General features: G+C 46.0%; 1 pseudogene; it reads left to right on the top strand.

The window, feature by feature from the left end:
• The first annotated feature begins 19,510 nt into the window (after positions 1–19,510).
• On the top strand, positions 19,511–21,287 carry LOC146358213 (A-kinase anchor protein 4 pseudogene; annotated as a pseudogene).
• Positions 21,288–27,456: the final 6,169 nt, after the last annotated feature.

The following is a 27,456-nucleotide window of genomic DNA, read 5'->3' as shown; positions in this document are numbered from 1 at the left end:
TTTTATAGAGTTTTCATAAGAGATAATACAGAAAACACTAAGCAGAAGTCCTCCTCCCTCCCTACAAAATAACAAAAACAAATTACAACTACTCTCTTGGTTTGCTCACTTTTATACATGTTTACTCAGAAGTAAGACCCACTGAGTTCAATGGAGCTTACTCTGTGGTAAGTGGATATAGGATACTACTTACCTGGGAGTAAGTAGTACTCAATGGAACTTACTTCTGAGTAGACATGTATAGGATTGCACTATTAAGCTTTATGAAGGTGCAACCACCTGTATCGAAGGAGTAATTATCATGGCTTCCTTACAATTGAAAGGGTATTACAGTAAATGCAATCATAAGCTATTTTTACTAAGTCAAAGACAACAGTACTTCCCCCTACTATTTTACAAGCTAATATAAACGTTTAATTTTTAAAAGAAAACACCGATTATAAGAACAAACATACACAAACATAAACAAATGAATTACAAGTATAATTACGAAGCCCCCCTCACCCCCGCGTAAAAAAAGTAGTCTGGAGTCTAAATTTCTGGAGTTTAGATTTGTCACCAAGATGTGGTGAGAAACGTCATAGGTGGGCTAAATGCAACCAGTCACTTTTAAAGTTAAATCCTATGCCAGCCTGGTGCTTTGGACTACAGATCCCATCAGTCCCCACCAGCATGAGCAATGATCAGGTTTAATGGGAATTGTAGCCTCAAACGCCTGGAGGCAACTGAGACCTGCTTTGCATTTGAAGCAGAATGAGGTAGTAGAATCCTGAGGTGGTATAATAGGTGATACCACTTCAGATGCAAGACAGGGAATACCTTTTTTGGCTGGTCCCTCTCATAAAAACCTTCCTGCAAAAACATAAACATAAAAATCAAGCACATCTGTACGCACATTTATTCTAGCCCAGCTTGCTACCTCTTCTGCTATTTTTTTTTTTTCCAAAATGCAGGAAGCTGTTTATGTAGGGGAGCATTGATAAAAGCAACCCCCCACACACACCTGCAGTCTGAAGTGGCACGACCCATTTGACTATCTCCAAACTCTACCACCTACTTTTGCTGCAAGTAGGTCATGCCTCTCACTGATGTGATTCGCGTGGTTTGGCATACTGTGCATGATTTTTTAAAAACCTAAATTGCACGTGTTTGAGGAGGGAGTCAAATTGGGATTGTGGCACGGGGGCACGGGGCTTAGACACTTTGCCCTCAGCATGATCCTGATTGGAATCACACGTACACACACAGACTGGCTATGGACTTCTACTCCCCTTGTGAATAGTGGAGGGGGGATTCTGACTGGGATTGTGGCAGTGGCAAAGGGTGAAAGCCCCCCCCCCCATGCCACAGCCAGGATCCATCTCACCCCCTCCCATGCCTGCAATTTAGGTTTAAAAAACCCTGCATACATACCAGCCTGGCATCAACTGGTGGTAGCTTTCTCCAACAGAAGTATCTGACTATAGTTCCCATCATCAGCCAGCGTGGTCATTGGCCCTACAGGCTGGGGATGGTGGGAGTTGTAGTCCAACACATTTGGAAGGTATCAGGTTGAGGAAGACTGAGCCATGGTGTTATCCTCCACTTCACTGTACTTCTTCACACATCACACCATCGCTATATAGCCTTCTCTACCACAAGGTGCAGCAAAGGCTTTTAAAAAGGGTTAGACCCCGGGGTGGGGAACCTGTGACTAGGGCTGGACAGATTTTGTTAAATCCATAGCGTCTGTGTTTCATGGATTGTCAGGCAGCTTTTGTTCCATTGTCCACTCACTGACAAAAGTGGATTTTGTTTAGGGTCGTATGAGAATTTTGTTCCACTTGCACTAATGCGCATTCGCACAAGTGAGAATTTGTGCAAATCCTTCCAAAAAGTGAAAAACTGGTCCACAAGTCTGTGGAATCTGTGGAATTTGGAAAATGCCAGTCCACTGTGGAAGCCACGGGTTGGGGTCATAGAAATCTGAACTCATTGGAATCCGTTGTGGATTTCTCCAATGTCCCTACCTGTGACCCTCCAGATATTGTTGGAGTTCAACTCCCAACACCCCTGCCCATTAGCTATGCTTACCAAGGCTGATGGGAGATGGAGTCCAACATCTGGTGGGCCATAGGTTCCCCACCCCTGGGCTAGAGCCATTCTTTCATTCTTATGGCAATGATGGCACAGGCCATGGAGATGGAATGAAGCAGGAGGAACCATAGCTCAAGGGTAAGAGCTCGTGCCCGGGATGCAGAAGGCCCCTCCCAGGTTCAATCTTTGGTATCCTCCACCCAAAGAAGGACCAGGTAGCAGGTGATGCAAAACACACAAACACCCAATCCCCAGGAGAGCTGCTGCCAACCAAAGCAGACAGCACTGGGGAAGATGAATAAAAAATCTGACCTGGTAAAAGGCAACTTCCCATATTGCATCTGGTTTTGTTTATGCACCATTCCCAGTGGAGGTGTATTTTTAGTTTAGAGCTGGGATAGGCAATCTGGTGTCTTCCAGAAATTTTGGACTAAACCCCCATAATTTTCAAGTATTGGGGCGTATGGGTATTGTGGTAAAAAAACATTCGGCAAGCACCAAGTTGCCCACTCTGGAACTTTAGAGGTTTGTTTGTTTTTAAGAAAGAGTATAAAATATGCTTTCCCCCCAGGTTAATACTGAATATTCTCTGCCTTAATTTTTTTATCAGCAAGCTTTAAGATTGTACTTTAAACAAAGATAATCAAAGCTAAAGTTGAAAATTATCCTTATGTAATTATTAGCATTAGGAAAGTTGACATTCAAAATTCCGAAATAATTTTTTAAAAACTGCTACGTTTGAACCTCTGCAAAGGTTTATTTCAGTTTTTCAATATATCCATGGGGCTGAGCACAAAATATGGGATCTATTCCACTGATAAGGAGTCAGGTTTTCTGACTGGCTGAATGAGAGCTTTTGGTGTTCAAAGCTAAGCTCTCAGTTGGAAAGGAGCTCTTAGTGCACATTTTGCTAGATCAGAATTTTGCTTCGATTTTTTTGTGTATATTGCCTCCCTGCAAAGCCCTGAGGCTGATCTAGCTAAACATTTAAGGCTGCAGACATACACACCAGCCTCTCCAACCTGGTGTCCTTCTGATGTGTTGAACTACAGCTCCAGCTGTCTGTGGATGATGGTGGTTGTAGTCCAAACCATATCGAGGGCCCCTGGTTGGGGAAGGCTGACATACACAGTCTTATACACACTTACCTGGGAGTAAATCCCATTGAACTCAGTGGGACTTACTCCTGAGTAAGACAGGCATATGTTTGCACTGCATAGCTCTAATCCTGCATGCAATCAGTCTGCTTAAATCCCATTGCAGCCAAGATAGAATGGTATCTAGATGGTGAATTTCACACTTCTGAAAAGTGTTTGCACTAGTGGAGGTATAAGGATGACAGATATGTATATATGTATATACGCCATCTCTTAGGAGAGGGGTGGGCAATGCGTGGCCCTCCGGAAGGTGTTGGTCTCCAACTCCCATCAGCCCCAGGCAACATGGCCAGGAATGCTGGGAGTTGCAGTCTAGCAACATCTGGAGGGCACCAGGTTGGGGAAGGCAGCTTTAGGGCTAGGATATCCCATACTCATGGGGGATGCTCCCAAGAATACAGAGCAATTCCAGGACTGGCCTTCTGTGTGATGCCCAAGGTGACCCCAGAATGTAACCTGCCTGGGTGATGATGATGATGCTTTTGATCCCCCTTCCACTCAAGCACTGCACCAGCCCTGGCCCAGCCCTTGTCCTCGTCTGCCACTTAACTTAGCACTCTGTGTCCTTGGCTGCCTTGCAATCTATTTTGTAACCAGTAGCATTTCTGAGCACTTGTCCAAAAGCAGGGATTCGTGGAAGGCAGTAAACAGCAGCTCCTGTTCTCTCATTTAGGGTGGAGAGAGAGGACAGAGCAACCCACAAGGAAGCTGCTTCGTGATGATGCAGCAGCCATACCTGGGAGGAAAGGAGCAGGGGCAATGTGAGAATGCTTGATCTGGCAAAGCAATAGGGTGCTGAAAATCATCATTGCTGGGGAGAAAAGGGTATTGCTGCATATACTTTACAGCAGCCTTCCAGTTGCCTTGGTCTACAACTCCCATGAACCCCAGCCAGCCTGGCCATTGAAGGAAGGCTGCTTTATAGAATGGGAATGGATGCATGTGAAAGAACTGAGTCTTCCTTTGGCTATATAAGAAAGCCTGTTCCTTCACATGTCATTTCCTTGATGGTGCAAAAGAGAATTATTTCTGTAAACAGGCTTAGCTTGTTGCTAGCATCTGGATGTACAAGACTGCTCCTGAAGATTATTCCGAAATGCTTTGGGCAGCAGTAAATTTTCATTGTTCACACCGAGGAGAACATGTCTCTCTTTTTACATTCTTTCTGGATTTGGTGCTTTCCTTTTGTTTTTTGTTTGCTTTCTAGAATGGGCAAAAGCATGCTAGAAATATTTCCCATAGCAGACAGTGGGTGTGTCTATGGGGAGACAAGATCAGGAGAAGGAGGTGTCTTTAAATCCCTTTGAAATCAATGGGATGTCAGCATGCTGTAGCAGATAGCGTGTTGTACAAAGCCCCAGAGAGCTTCTCCGAAACTGAATTTGGCCCTCAGGCTGAAAGTTCTGCACCCTGTCCTAGGGCATCATGCTGAGGTTTGTCCAGGTCTCCAGTTGAGCATGATCACGCACACACACTCTTTGATAGTTGCCCTTCCTTGTTTCCTCCCGGCCAAGTTCTCATGCCTCTCTCCATGTTGGCAATTTTCCTCAGATTAGTCAGGGTCCAGGGAGAGGCCCCATTTTTCGGCTCTCCATTCCCAATTCTATTTCTGCAATCAAACTGTTTGGCTTAGGGGGCCCTAATAATGATTTGCCCAGCCGTTCGGTCTCCCCATCAGTGCCCAGGAGTCTATGGCCAAGAATCTAACTGCCTCAGCTTAAGCTATGTCAACCTGGCCGAGGTGGGACTTAAGACCATGACTTGTCTAGGCAGCCAGGTTGATTACTCCAGAGCGGGACCTATGCCTGCTGTGAGATTCCTAAGGTGGCCAGGTGTCCTGCTATATGGAGGACAGTCTTCTATTTGAAGGGTTGTCAGGTTTAAAGATCATGACCCATCAGAAAGGAAAGCAGATCAGGGGCCTGGCAGTTGCTCATCAATACTGAGCACCTGGACAGCAGACTGGTGACACAGTCTTCCCCACTAGGGTGATATGCATGGCATTTCTATTTAAATTATAATCATTATTTCTAAATGTCCATCTATGCATATAAATCGGTGTCCTCTTTTGTGATGATGCATAAGTGGCCACCCTAGAGTTTCCACATACCATGATCAATCAGGAAATGAGGTCCTTTGGGTTCCCCTTATCCAAAACAAGGTCAATATACCTGCTTTGACTCTATTTCTTCTCCTAAAATTGCTCTAAATCTACCCATTCTGCCCTTCACATGGCTCACCCTCGCTGTTTCCCTGCTACCACCCTCCTCACTCCTGATTTGGCAAACTCTAATCCCTCGCCTCTGTCTTTCTATCCCTGCTGTTGAAAACAGGCTGCCAGTCTATTGCTAGGGGGTTGGTATACTAATTTAAGCTTTTTCTTCCTGTAAACATTTGTGGTAAAATAAAGCTGTGTTTATTTCCTCCTTTTCTTTGTCAGTGAGCTAATTTCCCCATTTTGCTGGAGTACTGTGCAAGGATCTACTGTGCTTCTGTGTGACACAACTCTGCGAAAGATCCCATATTCCCAGGTCAGTTGGGTACGTGTGTACATGTGTGAGTTTGTGGACACGTGTAAAAGAGGATATTCAGTAACAAGAGATTGTCAGGCAACAACTCCCATAATCCATTCACCATGCTGGCTGGGCTTAATGGGAGCTGAAGTTCAGCAACATCTGGAGGGCCAAAGGTTCCTCAGCCCTGGTTTAGACAAGCTTGAGACCCAAGGGAGGCCATCATGTCACACAGAAGAGGACTGCAACCTGTTCCAAGAATGTAGTGTAGCAAAATATGCATTATAGTGAGTGAAATTGATAAACATTTATTGTATTATGTAGATGTGATTAGTTATGTGTGTTGTAAGATAACTGTGTATAATGGCATGTATTTTTGGAAATGGAGGAAGGTTGCCAGAAGTGGGTCAGTCAAGTATTGGAAGCAGAAACATGCTTAGTTTAGCAGGGATGCCTGTATCTAGGTGTTACTGGTGTCAATGGCAAACCTGGCTACAGTGGGAGAAATGGAAATAGTGGTATGACCAGGTCTGAAACTAAGGATGAGGTCATCAACATCATGGGGGTTATAAAAGACAAGGGTTTCATCTGTTTAGGAGAGAGATCCTGGGAGAACGAGAAACCCAGTGAACGTGCTTAGGCTGGCTTTGCCTACCATGCCTTCCATTTAGGTAAATATGAAATTCTGATATTAACTGTTGGATTGAGAGGAACTTACTATGCAACATTTTACTATGTTGACAATATGCTTGCTACTATTTTCATTATACTTTTAGTGATTATAACTTGCATGTATTTATGGATGTTTGTGATCTGCCTTATCATAGCAAAAGCAAGTTATTTTCTTAGACTGTTTGAGCAATGAATGTATATTCTTTAGTACCAAATTTGTGTTGTCTGGTTTGAGAGAAGTTTCAGGGATCACTTTGTTGTTGTTCAGTTGTTAAGTCATGTCTGACTCTTTGTGACCCCATGGACCATAGCGCGCCAGGCCTTCCTGTCCTCCGCTCTCTCCCGGAGCGTGCTCAAGTTCATATTCATTGCATTGGTGATGCTATCTAGCCATCTCATCCTCTGCCGTCCCCTTCTCCTTTTGCCTTCAGTCTTTCCCAGCATCAGGGTCTTTTCCAGGGAGTTTTCTCTTCACATTAGGTGGCCAAAATATTTGAGCAGCAGCTTCAGTATCTGTCCTTCCAAGGAGCACTCAGGCTTGATTTCCTTTAGGATTGATGGATTTGACCTCCTTGCAGTCCAGGGAACTCGTAAGAGTCTTCTCCAGCACCACAGTTCAAAGGCATCAATTCTTCGGCGCTCAGCCTTCCTTATATTCCAGCTCTCACAGCCATACATTACTACTGGGAAAACCATAGCTTTGATTATACGGACCTTTGTCGGCAAGGTGCTTCTTACTATGCTGTCTGGGCTTGCCATAGCTTTCCTCCCAAGGCGCAAGCATCTTTTAATTTCATGGCTACCGTCACCGTCTGCAGTGATCTTGGAGCCCAAGAAAATAAAATCTGTCACTGCTTCCATTTCTTCCCCTTCTATATGCCAGGAAGTGATGGGGCCAGATGCCATGATCTTCGTTTTTGTAATGTTGAGTTTCAAACCAGCTTTTGCACTCTCCACTTTCACCTTCAACAACATGCTCTTGAGATCCTCTTCGCTTTCTGCCATTAGGGTGGTATCGTCTGCATATCTGAGGTTGTTGATAATTCTCCCGGCAATCTTAATTCCAACCTGTGATTCATCCAACCCATCGTTTCTCATGATGTACTCTGCATATAAGTTAAATAAGCAGGGCGACAATATGCAGCCTTGTCGTACTCCTTTCCCAATTTTGAACCAATCGGTTGTTCCATGTCTGGTTCTTACTGTTGCTTCTTGACCCTTGTACAGATTTCTCAGGAGACAGGTAAGGTGGTCTGATACTCCTATCTCTTTAAGAATTTGCCACAGTTTGTTGTGATCCACACAATCAAAGGCTTTAGCGTAGTCAATGAAGCAGAAATAGACGTTTTTCTGGAATTCTCTTGCTTTCTCCATGATCCAGTGAATGTTGGCGATTTGATCTCTAGTTCCTCTGCCTCTTTGAAACCCAGCTTGTACTTCCAGTAGTTCTCAGTTCACATACTTCCGAAGCCTAGCTTGTAGGATTTTGAGCATAACCTTGCTGGCATGTGAAATGAGCACAATTGTACAGTAGTTTGAACACTCTTTGGCGTTGCCCTTCTTTGGAATTGGAATGTAAACTGACCTTTTCCAGCCTTGTGGCCACTGTTGAGTGTTCCAAATTTGTTGGCATATTGAGTGCAGCACTTTAACAGCATCATCTTTTAGGATTTTAAATAGCTCAGCTGGAATACTGTCATCTCCACTAGCTTTGTTGTTACTAATGCTTCTTAAGGCCCATTTGACTTCACTGTCTAGGATGTCCGGCTCAAGTTCAGTGACCGCACTATCATGGCTATCAGGGACATTCAGATCTTTCCTGTATAGTTCTTCTGTGTATTCTTTCTACCTCTTCTTAATCTCAGCTGCTTCTGTTAGGTCCCTGCCTTCTTTGTCCTTGATCATGCCCGTCTTTGCACAAAACGTTCCCTTGAGATCTCCAATTTTCTTGAAGAGATCTCTAGTCTTTCCCATTCGGTTGTTTTCCTCGATTTCTTTGCATTGTTCATGTAAGAAGGCCTTCTTGTCTCTCCTTGCTATTCTCTGGAACTCTGCATTCAGTTGGATAGATCTTCCCCTTTCTCCCTTGCTTTTTGCTTCCCTTCTTTCCTCAGCTACTTGTAAAGCCTCATCAGACAGCCACTTGGCTTTCTTGCACTTCTTTTTCTTTGGGATGGATTGAGTTGCTGCCTCCTGAACAATGTTACGGACCTCCGTCCATAGTTCCTCAGGCACTCTGTCTATCAGGTCTAATCCCTTAAATCTATTCCTCACCTCCACTGTATATTCATAAGGGATGTGATTTAGGTCATACCTGAATGGTTTAGTGGTTTTCCCTACGTTCTTCAATTTAAGCTGAAATTTTGCAACAACAAGCTCATGATCTGAGCCACAGTCAGCTCCAGATCTTGTTTTTACTGACTGTATAGAGCTTCTCCATCTTTGGCTGCAAAGGACATAATCCATCTGATTTCGATATTGACCATCTGGTGATGTCCATGTGTAGAGTCACCTTTTGTGCTGCTGGAAAAGAGTGTTTGCTATGATCAGCGTGTTCTCTTGGCAAAACTCTATTAGCCTTTGTCCTGCTTCATTTTGTACACCAAGGCCATGCTTGCCTGTTATCCCAGTGATTTCTTGACTTCCTGCTTTGGCATTCCAATCCCCTATGATGAAAAGGACATCTTTTTTGGGTGTTAGTTCTAGAAAGTGTTGTAGGTCTTCATAGAACTGATCAACCTCAGCTTCTTTGGCATCAGTGGTTGGGGCATAGACTTGAATTACTGTGATGTTGAATGGTTTGCCTTGGATTTGTACTGAGATCATTCTATCGTTTTTGAGATTGTACCCCAGTACTGCTTTCCCCACCCTTTTGTTGACTATGAGTGCTACTCCATTTCGTCTAAGGGATTCTTGCCCACAGTAGTAGATATGATGGTCACCTGAATTAAATTTGCCCATGCTTGTCCATTTTAGTTGGCTGATTCCCAAGATGTTGATGTTCAATCTTGCCATCTCATGTTTGACAACCTCCAGCTTACCTTGATTCATTGATCTTACATTCCAGGTTCCTAAACAATATGGTTCTTTACAGCATTGGATTTTCTTTTCACCACCAGACACATCCACAGCTGAGTGTCCTTTCGGGTTTGGCCCAGCCACTTCACTCTTTCTGGCGCTACTTGGAAATACCCTCTGCTCTTCCCCAGTAGTATATTGGACACCTTCCGACCTGAGGGGCTCGTCTTCTGGCGTCATATCTTTTAGCCTTGTGATACGTTCCATGGGGTTTTCTTGGCAAGAATACTGGGGTGGGTTGCCATTTCCTTCTCCAATGGACCACATTTTGTCAGAACTCTCTGCCATGACCTGTCCGTCTTGGGTGGCCCTGCACGGCATAGCTTATGGCTTCACTGAGTTATGCAAGCCCCTTCACCACAACAAGGCAGTGATCCATGAAGGGGTCAGGGACCACTACCCATGCATTAATTCTTGAAGCCTAGAACACCTCGCCAGGATTCATACATCTGCTTCTGACTGGGGTCTGTCCTTAAAGCTGTTGTATTCTCTGTTAATTAGGAGAATCTCAGATTCACCTGTTCAAGTTTGGGAAACAAACTAATCAGATGGCGTGAGAATGTGTAACTCATCTCAGTAGGACTCAGAATAATAGGGTTAAGTTACAGGAAGGCAGATTTTGGGGAACATCAGGAAAAACTTCCTAATGGTCAGAACATTCAGAGAATGGAACCAACTGCCATGGGAGGTGGTTGGCTGTCCATTGCTGGAGGTATGCAAGCAGAGACTGGACAGCCATCTGTCAGGGATGCTTTAAACTGGATTCCTGCACTGAGCAAGGAGCTGGACTCGATGGCCCAAATGGCTCCTTCCAACTAAGATTCTATGCCTGAAGCAATCTCAGAACTAAAAATGTAACCATGCCTCCCCCCAAAGAACTTCGGGAAGATGCCCCCCGCCCATTGTCATTATTATTTTTTAAATTTTCTTTCCATTCATGGCCCCATTCCCATTGCATGCCCCATCTTAAGGGAGATTCCCAGCCTAGCTCCATGATAGAATCACCATCCCCAGATCCCTTGTGGGACGGGACAGGGGAGCCATGCAGCTAAAGCAATATGGAGGAATATGCTCCGAATACTAACATCTGCGTGAGAGTGCCACAGTCACTTAAAGCTACTGTGTGCATGTTGTGAATATCTATTACAGGGCCCACAGATCCAAGGTCTTTGCCAAAAGCAAAGTCTGCCAACAGGAAGCTTTCCAAAGATCAGCAACCCAGATCGCAGAGTGCTGCAAGCAGGTATGCTGCAGAAAGGTGTGCTCAGAGCAATGGTGGCTCCAGGTTTTAGCAGATGGGCCTTTGACAAGATGTCTCCTCCTCATCATCATTTGATTGCTGCCTGTCTGCTTGCCCCTGCCCCGCTGGGCCCCACCTGCCCCACCAGCCAGAGGGAGAGGTCAAGGCAAGCGGAAGCTCCTTCTCCTTGTCCCTATCACTGCTCAGCTCGGTCGCTTGGAGAGGGACGAGGAACAAGCAGCAGCAACTGAACAGCAGGGCCAGGAGGCCCCGGGGGTTGGCAGTGGGCCAAGTTGTGGGCCTTGGCGGTTGCTTGACAAATCTGACCCCTGATGCCAGACCTGGCTCAGAGCAAATACCTCTACATGGCTCAAGTAAGGGATATCATGCAACATGTGAAGCATGTCTGATAACGTCCAATGCTGATGTTGCGTGTCTCTACTCCAAAGGCATCGTTAATGTTTGCAAGGATCCGAGGGCCACCAAGACTCGCTCGCACTCACTCCTTCGGACTAATGGCCCGCCTGTGAAATTCAGGAAGCTCAACAGGTGGCGCTGCAGCCTCATCAGACTTCACATTGAAAAGTTTAGGGCAGAAAGGAACAGCCTTTGTCGTTGTCTCCTCCTATCTCACTGGAAGTGAGGTTAGTTTTTTCTTCCCTATCGAGGGCCATTAAACTATGGAAAAGAATCCATGGGGCCCACGCACAGTTCTCAATTGTATTAAGTGCTCTTAACTGTACTATAAACATCACAAGTAAATACCTATATTATAAAGTGTAGGAAGACCAGCGCTGGGGTCTTGCCATCTCGTGCAGCTCTGGCTACTCAGGTTGGGATCCACTGACTGACAGGAACAACACTACCTCTGTCCCTGGAGAGGGAGGCAGGCGAAGACACACGCCTGCTCCTTCAGTTAGGTAATAATCCGCCGGAACAGAAAAGGCGAATGGGGGGAGGGATTGTTGGATGCCCCTTCCAGCTGTGGCACCTAACCGGACACTCTCTTCACCAGTCCTTCCCTCAGTAAAGACCAGCAGTATTGCAGGAGGGGGACACGTGTTGGTTGCCACCGATACCAGCTCCAAGGTTTTCAGGGCCCTTGGCCAAGACACCCTCAGTGGGGGCCCTCCCCCAGTGAGTCTACCTCTCACCATCATTGTCAGCAGCTGCTCCTGCTTCTCGTCCTCTTTCTCATCAGTGCTACCACTTGCTTGCCGGACAGGCAGACAGCCAGTGGGCAAGAAGGCCATGGCATCTGCTGCTCCTCCTTCTCACCACCACTGTTTGCACCAGCGATAGGCGGGAAAACAAGCAGGTTGCAATGGACAAAAGGAGTAAATCCAGAAGGGTCTTGTCAGTGGGCCCTGCTGGAGTGTGGGTCCTCAGCAAGTGCCCTGTTATGCCTACCCTTGACTCTGGCTGTAGGGCGCTGCTGCTGCTCGGAGAACATTCCATTGCAGTTCCCAGCTGGCTGCTTTCGTTTTGGTTCCTACCCAGAGAGTATGTGTGCGTATGGGGGTGGGGAGGAAGCAGCTCCGTGGCAATGCACAGGGGGTGGATGAAATTAAGCGGCAGAGGAGACACATCTGATCCTTGTTCTGGAGGGTTTCCCACCCCCGCTCTACACAGCAGCCTTCTCTGCTTCTTCTGCTGCTGCTGCTAATTCTGCTGCAAATAGCTCTTACTCTTGCACACTCTAAAGGTAAGCTTCGTGGGGTGTAAAAGTGGAGTGTGTACCTCCAATTTTAATTCAGAAAAAAGTGCAATTCCGGCATCTATAAGGAAGTTTGGGAAACTGCTTTAGAAGAGCCAAGCCAACCTTCGCAGTACTAGTTTTTGCCAGCAGACGGCAACGCTCAGTCTATGATCCGTGTGCAAGCGTACTATTTCTTGCGCTAATGTATTTTGATCTCGGCCTGCATGTCTCTCCGCCCCTTCCAGCATGGAGAAGGATGACCAGGCTTGGCCTGTGTGTTTTTTTATATGAGTGAGATCCTGAATTGACTTGTTACTGCCTCTGGGTCCAAGAAAGAGTAAATCCATGGTAGTGCCTGGCAGCTTCCTTCCAAGACAGAAAAGGACAAACCCCAAAGTCCTCTTGGATCCAGTGGAGTCAGCCTGAACAAGAGTTCAATTGCATCATGCATGTGCGTTAACACAAGCTCTAAAGCAGCGAGGACAGCTTTGGCAAAGCCCTCCTTTTAGGCCTCTCGGAGGATGTTCACTCCCCTTTCCCTCTGCTTTGTCTTGTTCACAGGAGTAAGCAGGTCAAGTGCTGAACAGGGCAGAGGGGGCTTTGTTGAAACCTCCCTTGCTTGTCATGCTTCAGGGAACAGCATTCAAGAGCCCTTTCCTCTCAGTGGCAGGGCTTGAGGAGGCAGGGTCTGAGGAAGGCTAGGGCACCCTTCACCAATCTGGTGCCCTCCAGATGTTTTGGACTTCAGCTCCCATCAGCCCCAGTCAGCATGGCTAATGATCAGGAATGCTGGGAGATGCAGCCCAAAACATCTGGAGGGCCCCGGTTGGGGACGGTTATGCTAGGGGAGTTCACTGCTGGCAGCAAGGGCAAGGCACTTACCTTCTGACAGCTGGGCAGGAAATAATTGCCATTTGTTCTGAGATTAAATAATTGGCCAGAATGTGGAGAGGATAACAAGAGGAATCTGTCATTGCAAAGAATATTAAACACTGTGGCGGAGGAGGGATGGCAAAAGTGGGGTGGGGGGAGTTTTCTCCCCCAAGCAGCCCTCATTTTGGAGCTATGTTCAAAGACTGCTTTGCTCCAGTTCAGAAATATTTTTTGCCGAGTGGAGCTGATCTCTGGGAAGAGGGGTATAGGATTTGCCCAGGTATTACCTTTGTTTTGATGGCCCCTTCAGGCTGAGGCTAATTATCCCTAGCCCAGTGCCCTAGTTCTAACAGTGGCCAGTTCTGGTTGTCTTAAAGGAAGAGCAAAGCAACCCAGTGCAGTCACAGAACAGTAAAATCTCTGATGACCACTATCAGCCTGCAACAATTTAATGTGGAGGGACAGTTCTTTCTGTTTGCAAAACACAGACACACACCCCCCGCCCAATTTTATGGAAGGGCAATTGAGGCAGACAGGCTTATGGCTCACCAGAATCAGGGCTAAGAAGTGACTAAAACCCCCAAGTCTCAGCCTGCCCAGTATATCAGCTCCAGAGGTGAGAGCTTCAATGTTGTAGCAATCCACTCGCACACACCCCTCAAATCCACTGATCATGTCTCTTTGTCTGGTGTGTACAAGATGTTCCCTCCTACACACCCCTTTCCTTACTCATCACGGCACAAAAGGTCTTTGTTTTGTCTGCCTGTTATCAAGCGGACCTGCCATCTCCTCCTTCAACAGGATGGTTAGTGGGGGCACAGGTGGAGAACCAGCTGAGGCCCAGGGCTGAGGACCAGAAAACAACGGGGGCAGCTGGGAACAGAGGACTGAACACAGAGAGAGAAAGAACACAAGAGCAAGATAAGATAGACAGAGAAATGCAAAATATGTCAGGGGAAGAAATGGAAGGGGGGCGATGTAGAAAGCTACTGCAGGCCCTGGGAAAGGAACTCTGGTTCAGGGGCTGCCTCCTCCTCCACCCCCCACCCCCCAGGCTTCAAAGCCTCCTTGCCTGTCAGTGGGAGAAGAACTGCCCCCCCCAACCACACACCTGCAGCTTAAGTTGGGGCTGGGCCTAGGGTAGACATGATCTGTCCCATAAAGGGAGCCTGGCTAATGTGACCACCTCCAGTTTCTGTCTGTGGCTGCCAGTGCAAAACATGACACCAGCTAGTGCTGGGCCTTGGGGCCAAAGTCCAGAGACAATGCCCCCCCCCATGACCACCCAGACAGCAGCAGGTAATGAAGGCATCAGGGCAGCAGAAGCAAACTCCATTTTATTCCCGTAGTCATGATAGTGCCATGATTTAAGTGAGTTGAAAATGCAAAACTGCACATGCTCAATTAAAAAAAAAATCAAGGCAAACAGTGTTTTTGTTCTAACATATTAAAAATAGAGAAGCACCTGTAAAGCATGAAATGGTGGGGCAGAGGAAGGGAAATGTTAGCTGTATGCTTCAGAACTGGAATAATATACATGGCAGTCTAAAGAGTGGGCCCATAAGACCATAAAGTCCAGGTCTAAAATTAGCTAGCTGTATCACTGATGACATCTGTCAAGATCAGACCCAGTGGCATACCCACAGGACCTAGGCAGCAGGGATTTTGGTCCCCCCCCCAAAAAAACCCTCATTTGCAGCCAAGATTCACCCTAGAATCTATTTGCAAACCTACAACTCAGCTCTGGGGCATGTGAATATATCTATCTATCTGTATCAGAGCACCTTGAAGCATTTGCAGAATGCCTTTAAATATTTGCCATTGATTAGCTGCAACCAGCTCAAATGCATATTATACGGGGGCGGGGGGAGGAAGCTTCCAGGCAGACTTGAACCCCCAACACCTGTCATTCTACGTACCATTCCATTCCCACCATCTTCTCGAACTCTTCCGACAAATACCATTACTCCATTTTTATGCTACAGTTTAACGTTGCACTCCTGTACCCACTTACCTGGGAGTATACTGCACTGAACTCTGTGGGACATACTTCTGAATAGATTTGCATAGGATTGTGCTGTGCAAGCCAGAAATACCCACTCGGAAACTGCCAACAGCCAATCTAGACGTACAGCAGTCTCCCCCATTGGGTGCCCTCCAGATGTTTTGGACTACAAGTCTCAGCATTCCTGACCAATGGTCAAGCTGGCTGGGGCTGGTGGGAATTGAACTTCAGAACATCTGGAGGACACCAGGTTGGGGAAAGCTGATGTAGAGTATTTTAATAAGGTATCATCAGCAGGAGAAAACTAACTCACCTCATGAGGGTCTAACCCCAAAGTAACAGGAAAATTATCCCCCAGCGTGCAGGATGGTGGAACTCTACTCTCCAAGACCAGCTTTAATGTTGCTGCTGGTACGAATTGAAGTCTGCCACTAGGAGGCAGATTTGTTCTTTTCTGGCTTCTGTACCTCCTTATTAGCTTCTCTTTGTGGAAGGTGGTTGTTTCCTTTAACGCACTGAAGCCCAGCTGCAAAGGCCTGGAATCAGCTAGGCTTCTCTTGAAAGGTGAGAGCAGGCCAGCATACAGACTTGCACAGATACCTGGGAAGCCGACTAATCCTTTGCAAAGTCTGGCTCACAAGAGCCTGCCAAAATGTCTGTTCAAGAGAGGAGGGCATCAAGTCTGCCATGTCTGTGCTGGAATGCATGACTTTGTTGGGATATAATCACAATGCTAAATGCTCCACCTTCACTAAGAAGGAGAACTGGAGAAGGGACTAATAATCAAAATAGACTGAAAACATAAAGGGGAAGAAGGGTCTTTGAGCATGCAGAGGAGGCCTGTTAAATGCGTTTAACAGGCCTACTTCTGTTTAAAAGTATTTGTAACCCCTGCTTGTTGTACTTTTAATGTGTGTGTAATGCTGCATTTTAAAATAATCTTTTCTGTTGATGGTCAGTTATTTATATTTTTATAAATACTGTATTTTTATGCTGCTTTTAAAACAATAGTTTTCAATGTATTTTATGATTTGCGTTATCATTGGTTTGCTTTTGCTTTTATTATGTATGTCTCCCTGAGAGCTTCAGCTACAAGGCGACTCATAAATTGAATAGATAATGATGATGTATAGTATGTTTGCTTCTGATAACTGAAACTGGACATCTTGCTGGAGTAGAATTTTTCCTCCAACACACGTTTATATAAAGCTGGCCTCCCTAATCCTGTTTGATGCCATCGTTAATGCTGAGCACTTGGTCCTGCCTCAGTTAGTCACATGGGTAGTCCCAGCCAATCAGGGATCGCACAGTGAGCGATAACACCACGTTGGTTTGGTTCTCACCTCAGCCACAAACTCATTCCGTGGCCTTGAGCGAGAAATTTCCTCTCAGACATTTTCTCTCTGCAGTATGGGAATATTACTGCTGACGAACTTACAGAGATCTTGGAAGGATTACGGCCATATACATGGAGCATTTTGACAACTCTTTAAAAGTGCTATATTATTGTTGTACTTCTGATGATGTTCCTGGACATGGATAAATAAACTCATGTGGGTCAAAACAACCTAGTGGATTTTGCTTTAAAATGGCATTGCGATGGGAAACTTAGGACAATTTAAACACAACTGCAAACATTTTTGCAAAGAGTGCCAAAAAAAAGACGGCACATTTCATCACTGCAAACATGACTGCAAGAAATGGTGAATAGCCTTGGCTCGGCTCTGCCCTTAACTTGGTGTGGCTTCCTTCTGAATAAGTATGCATCCAATTGGGCTGCACATGCATTTTCCTAAGTGATTCCTAGAACACCTTTTAGTCTGGATTATGTCATTTGTGAGGGCTATTACTGCAGGACAGAAAGTGAAATAAACTTTCTAGTGACTATAGGTGTTATGTTTGAATTCCACACCTAGGAACATTCCCCTGGCAATGTTTTAAATCTTAAAAAAGATTTAAGTACCATTTATGTAAATGGCCTAAGTTAGTACCAGGTAAAACCGAAATATGGAGCCACCAAATGATCAGGCAGGGTGAGTCACAAGCTGGTCCTACCTTCTAGTAGGTCTCTCTTATCTCATAAGTGGGTCTCAGTGGGTTGCAGGAAATGGCAACCAAAATGGTCAAGGGGTTGGAACAAGTCCCCTAGAAGGAAAGGTTATAGTGTTTAGGGCTGTTTAGCTTAGAAAAAAGGTAAGTAAGGAGAGGCATGAGAGAGGTATATAAAATTATGCATGTTATGGGAAAAGCAGATACCATTTTATTAGTTAATTTATTTCATTTCTATACTGCCCAATAACTGACGCTCTCTGAGCGGTTCACAAAAATTAAAACCACAAAGCGCAGCATAAAACAATATAAAATACGAATGCTTAAAACCACAGTACAACAGTACAAACAGAACAAAACCTAGCAGCAATGCAGATATTTAAAAAACAGACTTTTAAAAACCAAAGCTAAAGAACTAGGAAGCTAAAATGCTAAAATACTGGGAGAATAAAAAGGTCTTCACCTGGCACCAGAAGGAGTACAACGTAGGCGCCAGGCGAACCTCTCTAGGGAGCTCATTCCACAGCCAGGGTGCCACAGCAGAAAAGGCCCTCTTCCTGATAGCCACCTGCCTCACTTCCTTTGGCAGGGGCTCCCAGAGAAGGACTGCTGAGGATGATCTTAGGGTCCAGGCAGGCGCATATGGGAGGAGGCGATCCTTCAGATCCTACTAGAACCTGGGGTGTCAGCCCATGAAGCTGATGAGTGGGAGATTCAAGACAGATAAAAGGAAGTGCTTCTTCACACAGTGCATAATTAAACTATGAAATTCACTTCCACAGTAGTGATGGCCACCAATTTGGATGGCTTTAAAGGGGGATTGGAGAAATGCATGCAGGATAAGGCTACCAGTGGCTGCCATTTATTTTTGTTTCATTACCTTTCTATATCACCCATTAACCAAAGCTCACTGGGCAGTTCGCAAAACAAAACTTAAAACCATAAAATACAATAATGGAGTAACACATAATATAAAATCCATAAGTTTCAAACAGAATAAAACCAAAGTAAAAACCAAGATGAAAGAACACATGAACATTAGAAGAGCCCTGCTGGATCAGACCAAGGATCCATCTAGTCCAGCATTCTGTTCACACAGTGGCCAACCAGCTGTTGACCAGAGACACGAGTGCAACAGCACCCCTCAGCCATGTTCCCCAGCAACTGGCGTACATAGGCTCACTGCCTCTGGTACTGGAGGTAGCACATAGCCATCAGGACTAGTAGCCATTGATAGACTTCTCCTCCAGGAATTGTCCAACCCCCTTTTAAAGCCATCCAAATTGGTGTCCATTACTACATCTTGTGGAAGTGAATTCCATAGTTAAAAGCCAGCTGCAGTGCAAAGATCTGAAAAACACATTAACACGATTTTAAAACTGAAGGACCAAACATTCCTGATGGCTATCTAGTCCCTCCAGTATCAGAGGCATCATGCCTCTGTATCCCAGTTGCTGGGGAAGATGAGTGGGAGGGTGCTCTTGCACTCAAGCCCTGCTTCCCATCAACATCTGGTTGGCCGCTGTGTAAACAGAATGCTGAACTAGACAAACCTTTGGTCTAATTCAGGGTGTCTCTTATGTTCTTACCTGCTCAGAGGCCCACCTGCTGCCACTTATTCCCATGGTCATCGAAGGGACTGCCTGAATCCTTTAGATATTTTTACAGGTTAAGAGGAGAAAACTTGCAAATCCACCTCTTGCTCAGACCTTGGCAGCTCACTGGTTGATGGGCGATTCTGATTCTTTGTGATGTCATTGCTGCTATATGTCCACCCAAGTGAAAATGTCCTTTGCTGGCAGAAGAGCATGGAAAGCTAAGAGAGGCAACATCTTGAGTCTGGCAGGGTCGCCAAAGCTGCTCAGCTGAGAAGAAAAACACTCTACAGCAATAAGTACTGCAGTGCGGGGCAAGCGAGCCTTTTGTTAAAGCATTGGCAACTCATCGCTGGTTGGTGGGGGATACTGATGCTTTGTGAAGTCACTGCTGCTATGTGTCCCCCTAAGTGAGAATCCTATTTGCAGACAAGGAAGGGCATGGAAGACTAAGAGAAGGCAACGTCCCCAGACTGGCCGGGTCATCCAAGCCGCTCAGCTGAAAGAAGAACACTACGGCTCTCAGTACAGTTCCATTTTGAAACCAACAAAGATGGCTCATGAAATCGACTGGCTCAACAGTCAGGCTGGTATGTGCAAGGTAAACTTCTACAGCCCTAATGGACAGAAAGACCAGGAGCGCAAAGTGATTTGCTTTCTCGATGTTGCCAACCTCCATGTCAAGGGCAGACATGCTGATGCCACCGGCCGATCCAGCAACCCCTCTGACCCTTCTGGCGAACTAGACTTGGCAAATCTGGAGGAGAAGGAGGTCATTATCATCAAGGACAATGAGCAAAGCAATCGCGTGAATACTGAGGGAGCCGTCTGCCTTTTCAAGCAAGGCTCCTCCGAAGACCTCAACGTGGTCAGCTGGCTCAGCAATGACCTTCAGAAGTACGCTGTCGGGTTCCAGCATGCGCTGACCCCTTTGGGAACACCCCACAGAGCCAACATATTTGACAAGGGCTCCCAGAACAACAACAACACTGCAACCAACACTTCTGGGAGCGGAAAAGGAAGCGCTGATGACATGGCCTATTACGCCAATAAGCTCTGCTCTTTAGTGCTTGAAATGACACGTAAGGAGATCAAGGACAAATGGGAGAGCTCTGGTAAGTGCATCCGCCAGACCATTAGCCCCCACAGTGCAGGGATGAAGGCCACAGCATCTGAGGGGGTTGAACGAAGCAAGACACCTCCGGTCAAGAGGGACGATCCATTCACAGGCGAAGTAGCTAGCCAAGATGGCTTCAAGCAGCAAGAGGCCACCTTTTCCGACAGAGTGAAGAAACAAGATGATATCACTTCTGTTAGCAAAGGGATGATGGTGTATGCCAATCAGGTTGCCTCAGACATGATGCTCTCGTTCTTGAAGACCATGAAAGTCCAAAAAGGCCGGCACCCTCCACCAGCCTGCGCCGTTCTCAAAGAGGTCCTTGTGAGGCACACCAAGGAAATAGTCTCTGACCTGATAGACTCCTCAATGAAAAACCTGCACAATATCACTGGGGCACTCATGACAGACTCTGATTTTGTTTATGGGCTGAAGAAGAATCTTTACAATGTGGGATCCCAGAAGACAGCCGAGATTTTGGAAGTCATGGTGAAACGCTTGTTTAAACTCATCTCTGGGGATGACAGGCAGGCTCGGGCTCAGAGTTTAGCCTTTGCAAGCTACAAATCAGGAGCTCAGTCGACCCAAAGGACTCAGGGCATGCAGTTTGCGTCCATGAAAAGGGAGTCTCATAGCCAGGGGAAGGACAGAGGAGGTGGGCCAGGGAAGTCTGTCCCGTCTGGAAGCAGGGGGATGGACAAGCATGGCTCCGTGGATGTGTATGCAAAAGAGCTTCTTTTAACAGCACTGATGCAGATACAGCAGCACCTATTAGAAAAAAACAGAGACCCTGGAACCCATGAATCCAACACCTCTTCATTCGGCTACATCCACCGGGACCCCAATCCTGACCAGGCTGGTGGGAGCCATGGACCCAGGCACTCCTCAAGGCCAGGGGAAGGAAGAGCAGATTTCTGCCAGTCCGACAGCCTGAAAGATAAAGGGAGCCTCATATTGTCCGTAGTCCAGAAGATCCTCAATGAGGCCGGTTTAAATTTAGATGACAGCTGCGGTGACAAGAACAGGGGATAGAAGCAGAAGACTGAGCGAGGGGGAAAAGACCTCACTGAAGCCGAGTGATGGAGCACCAGATCTGTATGACAAGATGGAGTGGACGGACACAAGCACATTTATTGACCAAATGGCGGAACCTGTGATGAAGATGATCTCTCTATTCATAATGACAAAAAGCACTTGCTCTGGTTTTAGCTAATTAGATACCCTCGTCACAGCCCCATTGGAGTGAATTCAAACTGGTTGATAAAATGGTAGCTGGGCAAGATCATCCATTAAAAGCAAACATTAAAAAGTAAGAAGAGGAGAGGGGCTGTGTTATTCATTGCTTCGTGAGAGCTTAACAAACCATCAGGTAACAACCAACTAGATTATTATGGCAAAGGGGTGATCGTGACTGATAAGGTGTCTTCTAGCAGATTGTGTTTCCTGTCTCCTCCCCATCCTGTAAGGTTTTGGTAGGTCCATGTCTTTCAGTGAGCCCTTCCGAGCTGTTCTCTTGGGTAGCCACAGCACAGGAACAAAGTACATTTTATTAAATCTACCAAAACGACTTTATGAAACTCAAACAGGTTAATGTTTTGTTTTACATGATAGTTTCAAATACCAGCCTAAACATTCCAGAAACTATTTTTATTTGCTTTATTTATTTATTTATTTATTAGTTTGCCTTTCTGCCCCCCCGCCAATGGCATTCAGAGCAGCTAACAGTAAAATCCAGATTAAAACCGAAATTCTTAATTGGAACGTAACATAAAAAACGAATACATTGAAAACACGGGAATAAAAGAAATAAACAGCATCAACCAATTTAAAATCCCTTCGGCGACAACCCAACTAACTTATAAATAAAAAGTAGATGAGTTTAGTTCCATACACATCCCACCCCATGTAGCCGCATGGCTCTCCTTTCCCATGGTACTCTCTCCCGTGGTTGCACTTCGGGTGAATTGCTCACATGTTCTGGCCCCATGTATGGAGACGCATGGCTTCTACCCAGCTCAGTGTGCATACATGATGGGAGGCTCAGTCAATAGCATGCCAGAAGACAAAAAGTGTTTTTACACATTACATCAACCTTCCCCAACCTGGTGCCCTCCAGGTGTGTTGGACTATATCTCCCATAATTTCCAGCCAGCATGGCCAGCATGTAGTACAACACATCTGGAGGGTGCCTTCGCGAATTAGAAGCTTCCGAATTTGGTATCTTCCATGTATCCAATGCCCTGCCAGGCTGAAGCCAGCAGGGCAGGAGGAGTGGCATAGGCACTCTTCACCTCCCCATCCTCTGGTCGCTGGGTTTTTCACTAAATTAGCTTTTTTGCCTGTCTAGCAATGGCACTTCAAAGGGGAAGGGAGGAGGCTGGAAGTGGCTCAGGATAGCTCGTATCCTGGCCGCATTGGTCTCTTCCCTTCCCTGCCCACCAAAATGCCCCCTTTTCCCCCTCCCCGAGGTCCAACTTTGGAAGCTAGCCAGTGCAGTTCTTTCTGCATGGGCTGCAAGGGGACAGAGGAGAGCAGTTGGATCTCCGACTCCCCCTTCCGAGGTCGGAGCGATGTCTCTGACCTCAGAAGGGGGAATCCCCACTATCCTATGGCCCCTCAGACAATGTCTAGGGGCTGTAGGGTTGTTCCCTTAGATGCTAACTGATTTATTGCAGCATGCAAAGGGCAGCCATTCTGATGCACGAATTGGACTGAGAAGGTGGCAGGTGAGTGCATGTGAGTGACAGAACGTTATTAAATGCAGAGCAAGAGGTGATGGCTCCAAACCCAAAACCAACACCCGCCATCACTTAGAGCACAAAGAAAGCAAATTAGCAAATTGCCAGAGTGCAACCTGTAGAAGGGAACTGCGCCCACACTTGAGCAAATAAGGCCACTGCCTTCATAGCTGGCATGTTGGATGCCTACATAGCTGGCCTTGGCTACATAGTTTTCGGACCGCTGGTTGACATCTTGCACACTGTTAGCATGCCTAAACCTTGGGGACTTCCCATAGGATTGAAGCAGCCTAATGATCTGCGTGATTGCAACAGCAAGTATAAACTTTTCTTCATAGTGGACAGGAACAAAATCCTTTCCAACACGGAGGAGGAGGAGTCCTTCCTAAGCTTACTATTAAATGCACCCTAAAGCAGATCAGTGTGCAATAGATATTTGATGCACAAAGGTTCCTAAAGTAGACCACGGGGGAAGGCCGCCCAGTAAAGGGGTCCAGGACTTTAAGATGACGGGCCAATTTTGGCCAACCTGGCACCCCAATCTGCCCCCCTGGGGTTCCCAAAAGGCCCCACCCCTTCCTTGGCCCCACCTCCTTTTCCCTGCCCATCAATCGTTTGGTCATTTCCCAGGTTTTGTGCCTGTTTTCTCCATTCTAAAAGTTTAAATGCCTCTCCTAAGGCTTAGTTCCTGGCAGCAAGGGCTTTAAGCTATAATATCCAGCTATCTTTGGTATTTTGGCCCTGCCACACGTTTTGCCTTTGCTCCTGCCCACCACTGCAACGTGGTCCCTGACAGCTTCTCTGAAATAGAATTTGGCCCTGGGGTTGAAAGAGGCTCCACACCCTGGCCCAGTGAGATCTATGAGATTGTTAAAGGAGCATGTGGCTGTTTGGATGTGACAACAGCCAATCAGTTTAAAAACCAGTGGGTGATGCCCACCTCTTCTGCTCTAGTCCACAACCCATGAATGGCTCAGCAACCCACCATTCGCTCCTGCTGAACATGATGTCCAAACCCAGACCGCTGAGTTGTTTAAACAACCCAGCAGCCCATGGTCAAAAGTTTTCTGGTTCAAAAACTCTCTGTAAGAGAATTCTCATTCAGTATATCCCATTTCACCTTCCCAGTTCCCCTCTCTTATCATACCAACCCCACAAATCTTTCAACCTGCCATTGCTGCTGCTTTTCTGCCCATCTTAAATTTATGATTTATTTAAGCAATGTTTATCCCTCCCCTTCAGCCCAAGTGCTCACTGGGAAACAAAACTCATTGAGAAGTTGGGATTCAAACCCAGGGCTCTCAATCCTTGTTCGGCACTCTAACCAGTACTCCAAGTTGGTTCTCCAATGCCAGCCTCATCTCTGTCCCAACACAGTGTGACAGATTTGTCCTTGTCTAGGGATATTATGATACGATATTTCTGTATTTAGCTGATCATGGATCAGCAGGTAATGTATCCTATGCCATATTCCAGGTACAAAGTGTCACCAAGGAATTAGTATGTTTACAAATTTCCTGGTATTAACACACAGAAGTTTTCGACTGAGGACTCTGAGATCAGGAGTGTCTTTCTATGTTTTAGTTTAACATCTCAAGCAGTGTTTACATTTCATGATAAAAAAGCATTAACATAAAAGAATACTTAGTAGTTGCAAATACGTTTTCAACGCTTTTTAAGAATCATTTAGGAGCATTGCCTTTAAAGTAATAAAATATTTCACCCTCATGGCATTACTGAGCTTGTAGCAAAATGAAGCAGAGAAGTCAATGAAGACCAGTACCATTGTCCTCCTGAGGTCAGATGTTGCATCCTGTGAGAGCTGATGTTTGGTTCTGTGAGGACCATTGGAACGGCTTGGCGAGAACTGATGTTTTGGCTCTTATATTAATATGATTTCTTATTAGCTCTGCTTACGTGATACTTTTCCAAATGGAAATTTCTGTAACAATTAGTTATTATTTTTGTCAAAGTTCCCAGCTATGATTTGGGAGTAATATATTTATTTCATAGCTTTTCTGAGCACATTTTTTGAGTTCCCCAAACCACCTGGTTCTCTTTCATAAGTCCTGTTTATTTATTTTTATCAATGTGTTATGTTCACTTATTTGCATCATAACCTGAACATGTACAATTGTTTAGAAAAGAGTTATCGTTTTCCCCAACTTTCTTATCAGAAGCACGTTTTGCTTTTTCCTGAATGTAGCTGGGAAAATGTCATCTTTCCCATAGCAGATTCCTAGGTCAGTGAAAAAATCAGATAAAAGTCACAGCATGTCAGCACGAATGTTTCTGTTAGAATCAAACTGATTGAAACATTATACAGGAATATATCTTAATATTTCATTGCTTAAAAAAAAAAAGAAAACCATAGCTTAGGAGAGTATAGCAATTTATGAGAGAAATGGGGAAGACCAATAACTCTGTTTTGGATAAATGTTTACAGGGTAGGCTATTATACAGGTTGGTGCAGGAGTCTTGCAAAATGCAAAGGCATCTGGGGCAAATATTTGTCACAACAAAGGCCGTCTACAGGGCTGGCACAAGACATTTTTGCTGCCTGAGGCAGAACAGCAAATGTCACCCACCCCCATCAAAGGCTGGCCAAGTTATTTTGGCACCTGAGACAGAAAAACCCACAAGTGTTCCCCCTCCCCAAAAGTAAAAATACAACAACAACAAATTAGATAGCTAACCATGTGCTGCCATTTCACAATAAGCAAAATCAGCCGCCTGAGGCAGTGGCCTCAGTCTGCCTAATGGTAGGGCATGAGCCATATCTCTTCCAAAAGCTCCTTCCTACTCCCAGCACCACCTTCACCCTTCCCTCTTGCCTCTTGCCCCGTCACTGACAGCCACCTTCCAACCACCACAGAGAACACCCAATCAGATCTCATAGCAGAATGTTCTGGGTTGCTCTCCTGTGGTAGAGAAGAATTGCTGCCTGCCTTGTTAAAATGGCTTGCTCAATAAGCAGACAATTTCCCCACAGTCTTATCTTGGCTTTATCTTTTCTCCTGAGCAGGGCTCAGGAAAATAGGAAGCTGCCTTATAGCGAGTCAGACCCTTGGTCCATGTAGCCCAGTACTGTCGACACTGACTGGCAGCAGCTCTCCAGGGTTTCAGGCAGGAGTTTTTCGAATCCTACCTGGAGATGCCAGGGATCAAAACTGGAACCTTCTGCATGCAAAGCAGGTGCTCTGCCACTGAGCTACAGCCATGCATTACACAGCTATATGACAGACAAGAGATTCTACTGGCAGTCATTTCCCTGATCCATACCAGGAAAAGTTGTGCACAGCTATGCCTGTCATAAAACCTGTTAAAGGAACATAAGTCCTACCAGGAGGGGGGCAGAAAAGGAGAGAAGAGGGAGGGGAAGGACATCTCAAATCTTATCCTTCCTAATTGCCTCACATGTTTTTTCTGCAGCTATGTTACGGAATCATACAACTGGGGAGAAAGGGAGTTTAATGCTTCCCCCTTGTGCTGTTTTCCAGATCTGAGGCATCTCTACACCAGCCTAAAATCCTGCATTTAAAACTGGGCTTTCTGCTTCCATTTTAAATGCAGGATCACAACTGACTCCCTTTACATGCACTTCCTTTCCCCCCTCCTTCTCCCCATATCTGAGCAGAATCATAGAATCATAGAATAGTAGGGTTGGAAGGGGCCTACAAGGCCATCGAGTCCAACCCCCTGCTCAGTGCAGGAATCCAAGTCAGAGCATCCCTGACAGATGGCTGTCCAGCCTCGTCAAGTCTTCCGTTATCTTTCATTGATCTCGCTCCTCTTCTTGCTGCTTTTACTCTTTTCACAGAGGGAACTCAAGCGGAACATAAAGGCGTAATTTGATAGCTCGTTATCTGTGATCTATTTAAAAACAGAACAAAGGGTATTTAGTGCAGGAGACGCCCTGGAGAGTCACAGCAGAGTCACGGCGTCATGTAAAGAGCCTGCAAACGTCCGTGAAGGAGCAATGTCAATCTCAGGATAAAAGCTCTGTGTGAAGGAGCCCCTGAATTGCCCCTCCTCCAGTGAGGGGAATACGAAGATGAGACAGGCACCTGCGTTTTTCCACTGTGTGTTCTGGGCCTACGCAGTATGTGCACACAAGCTACCTATAAACTGAAGCATCATGCTCCCAGGCATACCTATGTACTGCCTCTTAGTATGTGTGTGAGACACACACACGCTCAGAGAGAGAGAGAGAGAGAGAGAGAGAGATAATGGGATGGGATGGGATGGGAGTGGTGTGTGTGAGAAAACATGTGGGGTGGCCACAGCAGTCTCACCCCCTCTGGTATTGGGCCCATGACACATTACCCCTGAGGGAATGCAGCCCTTAAGCTGGGGCAGGGGAAGGTACCCCCACCCCTGCTTTAGGGACTCCATAGGATGCCTTTGTAGGCAAACAGAAGAGATTACCTGGGCTGATTGATTGATACGTTGCCTTTGGTTGTAATGAAGAGGAAGTGATTGTTCCGCCCCCCTCCCCCCATTCTGAGTCAAAAATCAACACTGCGGTAGCATTCCTAGGGTTGGATCCAGATTGAGGCACATGAAACTGGGCTGGCGGAAGTGGACTTCCCTGCCCCCTCCTCCCCATGGTAGCCCCTCCAGCCCCCTGGAAATGCTACTCAG

Source organism: Heloderma suspectum, chromosome 1, assembly GCF_057233095.1.
Source record: "Heloderma suspectum isolate Gila_16-S chromosome 1, 16-S_ref, whole genome shotgun sequence".
Classification (NCBI taxonomy): Eukaryota; Metazoa; Chordata; class Lepidosauria; order Squamata; family Helodermatidae; genus Heloderma; species Heloderma suspectum.
Note: the sequence above shows the minus strand (reverse complement) of the source record. Positions and strands in the feature narration are given on the sequence as shown.